Raw genomic sequence first — 7138 nt, forward strand, 5'->3', positions numbered from 1 at the left:
ATGGGGTTTGTCACTTTAATAATTCTTGTTTAAGGATGGTGCTTCAATGGTATGGGATTCACCATAGCATAAGTACCCCTTATCATCAACAAGCTAATGGGCAAGTAGGAAATTGGAATAGGGAGATATAGTGAATTATTAAAATGATTATTAGGCCTGGTGGCAAAGACAGTCAACTAGGCTTTATGATGCGATATGGAATTATAGAAATGTTTCAGATATACCCTTAGGGATGTATCCTTATAGGTGGTTTTTTGGTAAATCTTGTCACCTTTTGATGGATATTGAGCATAAAGATTATTGGGACATTAAGAAACTTAACCTCTCCAAAGATGCAGCTGCAATAAGATGTTTAATGCAGATGCACAAACTCCAAGAGCTCAGAAATGAAGCTCATGGAAACTCAATAACCCATATACCCAAAATGAAGAATTTTCATGACAAGGACATGAACCATAAATGTTTTCGAAAACATCAAGAGATGTGGCATTATAATTATAGCTTAAAACTTTCCTGAGGAAAGTCCAGGTCCAGGTCGGATGGACCATTCACAAATGTTAATGTCATTTAAAATCATGCAATTTTGATTTATAATTAAAAAATAGGGAAGGAGTTAAAGGTGATTGGATGATGGCTAAGCCCTATGTACATGATTAAATCGTGCACCCACCTATAACACTCCTCTTGGAAAATCCCCCTACAAGTATTGAAGAAGATTCAGTGATATATAAAATTTTTATTTCATCTAAATAAATTACATGTATTATAATTTATGTCATTTAAATAATCAGAGCTAACCTTGATACCTAGCTTCGCATTTAACGCTTTTGTTTTTGTTTTTCTTTTGTGTACTTTTCTTTCTAGAATAAACAAGAAGAAGCTCAATAGAAACTTGAATCCTCTCCAAAGTGGATGGTAGATAAAGATCAATCAGCACCACTGATATACACAAATGTGAACCCCAGATTGCAATTATAAGTCTCTGAAATTATTTTGACATTTATATTTACATGTGCATCGAGTCCATTGCATGCTTAAGGGGGAATTCATGTGATATCACTTATAATAATTTTACGCATATCTAAATATTATTTTTTCAATCTCAGCATGGGGTCATGTATGTCTCTTGAATTTTATTTCTAAGTCATACTCCTCTTTAGCATATTCTTTTTGCCCTTGATTTTAAATGCATTTATAGGGATGTTAGGCTTGTAAAGTGGATCATGATCATACCTAGATGACACAAGCCATGATTTCGGATAATGCGTTAGTCCATTTCCACGTGGCTAGGAAACTTAGTCGGTGTCAAGGGATAGCAAAATCAAGAGATTGAAGTTCTATGACCCAAAATGTGGAGTGATGAGTGATTTATGATGAACCCACATCACTGTTGTCTGATTATACCAACCCCACTTTATGGCCCACTCCCTCATTAGATGAAACTAAATCCTAAGGTGGAGTACAGGCATTCATCCAACTTGTAGAAACTTAGAATTGCCTCCTATTTATGCACAAAAGTATTTTTAAACATATCGTTTTCATCCTTGCTTCCTCCACTACCTACCTGATGTCCCACTTTTGTCCACTTCACATCTTGAACTTCTCCTTTTAGGAGCCCTTCTCTAACTCACTAGAATTTTGTTTATCAGAGTAATGGCTCAAATTTTTATAACTCCCTTTTGTTGATATCATTCTTATATGCTTCCTTCTCAACCATCTATCAAATATCACTTATTATCTTCTTAGCCCTTTTTTCTATCACTCGTGTGCAATGTTGTGACTAGATTGAACAATCACTTTATATGACAATCTCTACTTCACTCAAAATAAAGCAATGAGGATATTTTATGTTTCTCTCATAATTCTTCAGTAATGTTCTTATATTAAGTCGATGTTTGGCCTTTTAGACTTAAACAATGAAATTTATAAATATCACTTAATCTTTAAATACGAGGTATAGAGCAAGCAAGGGGTCCAACAATAGGGAGGCAATCTGCAAGAATTTTTATCCAGTTTCAAATTAACTAATTTAAGAATTAATTAATTTTATATTTAATGGACTTTAATTATGTTTTATTCTGTTTAAAATTAATCAAAATTAAGTAGAAACTTAATTTTGATATTAATATTTTCGGTCAAGATACTTTTGATCGGATAATGATTATTTTATGAGATCAATTCGGATTTCCATTATTAAAATTAGGCTAATTATGAAGACAATTTTAATGCCTTAAAACTTGGGAATTAATTAGCAATAAAGGGATTTTTTTAATTGGATTGGAAGATAGACGATTTTTAAATGAAATTTTATATTGCAATGTTTTAGATGTTTAATTGACTTTTCCAATAATCAATTTTCAAATCTAGATAGAAAAAGTAGGCGATCTAACCTAGAGAGAGAAAGTAGACAAATTTAGGGGAAAATAGATTAGACAAATTTTATGATCTAAGATGCAAAATGGAATACGAATCAATGTAGAACTAATTATTAACAAGCAGATCTTGAATCAAAATAAAAATGCAATGCTAATTCAATTTCAAATCAGCTTCAAGGGCATGTACATTTCACCCGTGCCATAACATTGTAGAATCTTTCAAGAAGAAGTTCAAAAAGCAAATTAGAAACTTGCAATTTCAATGATGAGTCATGATCTGTCGACTTCCAAAGCAACTCCTGTGTCCTTCCTGGCCAAATCCTTGGGGAGAGCTTCAAAAAGTGAATTTCCCCTTCTTCTTGACATCTATTTAAAAACAAACATGCCCTCAAATTTCATGTCAATCAGACAGCTAGATCTCAAGATATTGCCATTTTACTGGTGTTTAATCTCAATCGTTGGATCATTTGATTATTTTAATAAAATGGATTTTTGTTGTCCTCAGATCTCGTTCTAACACGTTGTTGTGTGCATCCACAGGTCGCAATCATTTGAGAATGATGCTGCATTTGAATGGATAATAAAATGCCACATCGCCCTCATCAGCGCCTTTTTGAATAAAAAATAATAAAAAATAATAAAAGAGGTGAACTTACCAGTTTTTTTAGTGCATGCAGCTTTCGATTGCCACATGCATTTAATGCATGCGGCAAATCAATTGCCACATGTATTAAATACACGTGGGTATAAATGCACGTGTGTCGATTGCCGCGTGCATTTAATGCATGCGCCTAATCGACTGCGATACGAGATATATTCTCGTTTAATAAATGCACGTGGAGATCGATTCCACGCGTGCTTTTATTGCACAAAAAATTTAACTAAAAAAAAACAAATCATACCTTTACCTCGCCGCCCGTGCCACGTTGGTCCTTTTTAAGTAATATGATGGAGCAGGCCCATGCGTCATCAACAACATGCCATCAGAGCCATCTTCACCGCCATCAGCATCACCATCGGTTTGTGTCCAGCCCGACCGGCACGCCAAAGCGTCCGTGAAAATGCCGGGTATAAATACCCCGGGTAGAGCACGTTCGCGTCCATCTCTTCATGCTTTTGTTATCTGTTTTCAGTCGTTCTGATTTCCATTTTGTGTTCATCATGACGAGTACGCCCTACTCGTCGTGATGCGTTCGTATCACCATGTTTTGTATCTGTTCATATCGCTTTCATTTTTGCGTCATTTTATTTTGGTTATTTTCTCAGATCTGGAGTTTTCAGTATTGGCAGTTTCCATCATTCAGATCTCACCAAGAAGAAGAAGGGAGGGAGAAGAAGGGGAAGAAGTAGAGAGGAGGGAGAGAAGGCAAGGGAAGAGGACGACGAGAGTACCTGCCCCATCTGATCATCGCTGATCAGACTAGAGCGATGTTGCCGCCCTTGGACATATTTTGCGCCACCAGAGAGTCACCGCACAACTGCCTCTCAACTGCGCTTACTCTTGTTGTTGCACCGCCCCGGGGTCCTTTGTAGTGTTCTTTTGACCGTCGTGCATCCGGAGCCAAACCATCGGTCGTTCCCCTTGCTGGTGCGACGGTACCACAACCTTACTATCAAGGGGTCTTCGCTCCTCAGGCATTCCAACCGCCATCTAGGCACGGTGCTTACTCCCACGCAGGTCAGGCTGTTGTCAATGTTCGACGCTTACGTGGGTCCATGCCCAGCTTTTTTTGACGCCCATCGTGACATCACTGTGGCCGCCAGCGTGTGGAGTCTTCTCATGATGCCTGACAACGTTTTTGGGTCAACAGGGGGGGGGAGAAGATTCGCTTGTGACGCAATAAAGCGTTCACAGCAAGGGTCAACAAAGTCGAAATTCAACTGTGCAATGCTCTAACGCAATCACACGGCTGACTCCTGCACGGTGACCACCACCTGAGGCGGTAATCGGTGCTCCGTATGCGCCGTTAGATAAGGCCGGACGCCCCTCTTCCAGTTCTCTATGGCTCGCTCAGTTCTGTGGGGCTGGGAAACAACTATGCCTATGGGCTACTACCAACGTACAGGACATCCACCATCACTATGGTTCAACGGGTGCCTGGGATACCTAGTGTGCGGCTCGTGTGCTCCACTACGGCCGTTCCAACCGTGCTTGCACCCGCACATTGTCTCGCGTCACCCGTCTTTGACACTCAGGCCACTTGAGACTGCTGACATCTCCGCTCGCATCCTCCCCCATCGCACCTGGTGACGCCACTGCCGCCGCACCGCTCCTTGTGGCCGATCTTTAGGTGATGATCGTAACAGCACCGCGCCATCGCTGACCCGCTCCGGCCGCATCAATCCACCGATACGGATTTGCCTCGTCGCACCATCGCCACCTATCGAGCTACTCCTGGTCCCTCCTCGATACTCCTCCATCGTTCCTACTCGCACCGGCCCGTGTACCGACAAATTCTACGACAACGAATGCCCTACCAACAAGGTACACTGTTCCCCTTGCTCATCAGTTATATTACGTGTTTCAGTATTTTTTCGACTGCACTCCAGCGTGCTTGGGTTAGATAGGTGAGAAATATTTTTGAGAAGACTATGTTATGAGTGTTTTCCTAGGTACGGGTCTAGCCTGTCCGTTACTTGCAAGTCCCTATGGAATTTTTTTGTTCAGCGCCATAGTTGCTGTCGTCGCTCCGACAAGGGTGAGAAGGTCATCGTCGTCGTCATTAGTCGCCTGCTCCAGACCTCAGAATTCGATGAATTCCCACTCATCGGCCCTGCACGTACACTCCACCTAGGATTCATGTCATCACATAGTTACATTTACTTAGTGAATTACCCGTGGGACGACACCCTCGACGACGTCCGATATCATAATAATTTGCTCATTATGGCATCGCGCATTGCACCGATATCATAATAAATCCTAGTTTGTTTTCTTCTTAACTTCATGTGCTTTATTTAGTGTCATACTATGTATTCAGTTTATTCTCATCAACTATACATCATCATTATTATTTTTATCTCACTCTTATTTGTCTAATTCTTGGGATTAGTCTATCTTAAGTGACATGCCATTCAGCAAATACTCCACTATCTACCTCATCCTCTTTTTTGGAACCTTATTTATTTCCTTTTCTTCTCATGTTCACCCTTAATTACCTTTATGTAAAACACCAGGTAGTGGCTACCTGAGATAGATTGACCTTGATATGACAGACATGAGGCCCAACTCACATGAAGAGAAGTTAGCCACCATAGCATCAGACTGTCATATTTATGAACACCATAGTAATTACACATACTTTACGGCCAATTTGGAATTATTTTATTTATACTATTATCATCTTTATTTTAATTTTCCTCTCATACATTGAAGGAAGCATTTAGTTAAAACAATACATTTTATTATAATTTTTATAATTTAGAAGTACACTTATTTTCACGCAAAATGACATTAAAAGTTATAAGTTTTAATTCTTTAAATTCTCCCTAATGGTTATCCTACATTTTCTAGGAAAAAAATTAAATACCTAAAAGTAAAAAAGAAAAGGGTTTGTTTAGTTAAGAGTAGCCAAGAACCAATGGCAGGGCACTTAAGCAGCAACACGCGAGTGAGTGCAGGAGCACTCATGCTCACCTGCAATTGTCCAGTGCTACATGCAAGCCTAGGGAGTATCAAGAGCCCCACCAAAACTACAAGGATCCCACAGGCTCACGATAAGCAAGCCCATGAGCACATGTAGAAAGGAAGTTCTTTTATTCAATAGTAATGCCAACTCAGTATTTATATAGCAGTCTTACTTTTATAGTTTCCAATACGGGATAATCATTAACGAGTTATTTTGTACTGCTTACCGAGCTAGGCTGACAAGTGACAAGATGGATTGCGGCCCAACGGGCAATAAACATAAGAAAAAATTTTAGCCAACCCAGCTCAAAGCTCGTGTCATAACAGGCCAATTTAACTAGGGTGACAAAATCTGAACCATCCAATCTTCTTAAAGAAGATCAGATAGGGACATTTAAAACATGTGATTTTAATATTCTTTCTATATTTTCTAGGCCTCTGATTGGCCATGGTGGCTGACGAGGACAATGGACCCCTCTAATACATTAATGAAAAAGGAGTAAAAGGCTTATAAGGCAACTAACGTAGCCCAAGGGTGCATCATATCTAAAAGTGGTCCACCACTGCAATTTGGTTGCAGCTGTTGGGCATCCTATGGAAGCTATCAGATGGCTAGGGGTAGATCCATCCATCATCACCCTTAGTTGTTGACACCGTCAGCTAGATGGTGGTTTCTGACATTGGAGGGCTGTAAGAAGCCATGTGACAGCCCTTGGAGAACCCTCACAAGTGAAGGACCATATCCATGGCCAATGACAATTCTCCTTGGCCCTTTAAAGGGGCTCCATGAGCCCTAATTTGTATCTCTTGATTCAGATTTGAAACGGCCGTCGGAGACACTATTGGTGGTGGTGGGAGCACAAGACCCTCTGATTGTATGGAGCACAAGACCTAAAGTGTGGTTGTATGGAGGAGGATGGCTAAGACGCACACTGAAGTTAGGAGGCACTGAACCCTGCCCCCCTCAAAGCTTTTGGTAACAAATTCCATTTGAATCACCATTTTAGTCTTAGTATAGATCTCAATCATATCAAAAATCTGATTTTGAAGTTCACTTTATAGTTTGGCCTCTTTGAGGAATTTTAACAAACTCATGCCCAGGATCAAGGAATCTCCCTGATTTTCTCTAATACTA

Source organism: Wolffia australiana, chromosome 5 (genome assembly GCF_029677425.1).
Source record: "Wolffia australiana isolate 7733 chromosome 5, ASM2967742v1".
Classification (NCBI taxonomy): Eukaryota; Viridiplantae; Streptophyta; class Magnoliopsida; order Alismatales; family Araceae; genus Wolffia; species Wolffia australiana.